A 789-nucleotide genomic window follows, 5' to 3' on the forward strand; every position below is an offset into this window, starting at 1 on the left:
AATCTGTATATGCTTGTGTGTATTGTATGTGTAAGTGCATCTTTTTCTCTGTGTGTACATGTGTTTGTATTTATGCATATGTAATCCTCTGAATACATATGTGTGTGTATTTGTATGTATACACGTGTGTGTACAGTATGCGTATACATGCTTATCCCCAAGTCAGTGTTGATTTATGGTTAAAAGCATTCCAGCCATGATCATCCTGTCTTTTTATAGATAAGTAGTATTACACGAATGTATCCTGACCTTATAATAAGCTGGTAATATATAATCTAAAGGGAATTTGACTTCTATTTCTAGCAAGCTGATTAACCATGTAGAGGTTTCCTTATTGGCTTGTGTGTGTGCTTGTGTGTGCATGTGTGTGGGTGTGTTATGTTTGAGAATGTATGTCCATGTGTATGTATATCTGTGTGAATGTTTGTATACGTGTTTATGTATATGTTTACATGAATGTATATGTATGTGTGAATTATATACATACATACACACATACATACATACATACATACATACATACATACATACATACATACATACATACATATATATATATATATATATATATCAGAAGACAGAGAAGATAGGTTGATTGACATCCAGATGGATAAAAAAATTGATATGTATATATATATATATATATATATATATATATACACACATATGTGTTTGTGCATGTGTAGTATGCATGTGTATATACATGAATGTGTGTGTGTGTGTGTGCATTTGTGTTAACAAATGAACATGCTAACAAGATGCTAACATGATGTCTGTGATTGTGTATGT

The sequence above is a fragment of the Octopus bimaculoides genome, chromosome 10, assembly GCF_001194135.2.
Source record: "Octopus bimaculoides isolate UCB-OBI-ISO-001 chromosome 10, ASM119413v2, whole genome shotgun sequence".
Classification (NCBI taxonomy): domain Eukaryota; kingdom Metazoa; phylum Mollusca; class Cephalopoda; order Octopoda; family Octopodidae; genus Octopus; species Octopus bimaculoides.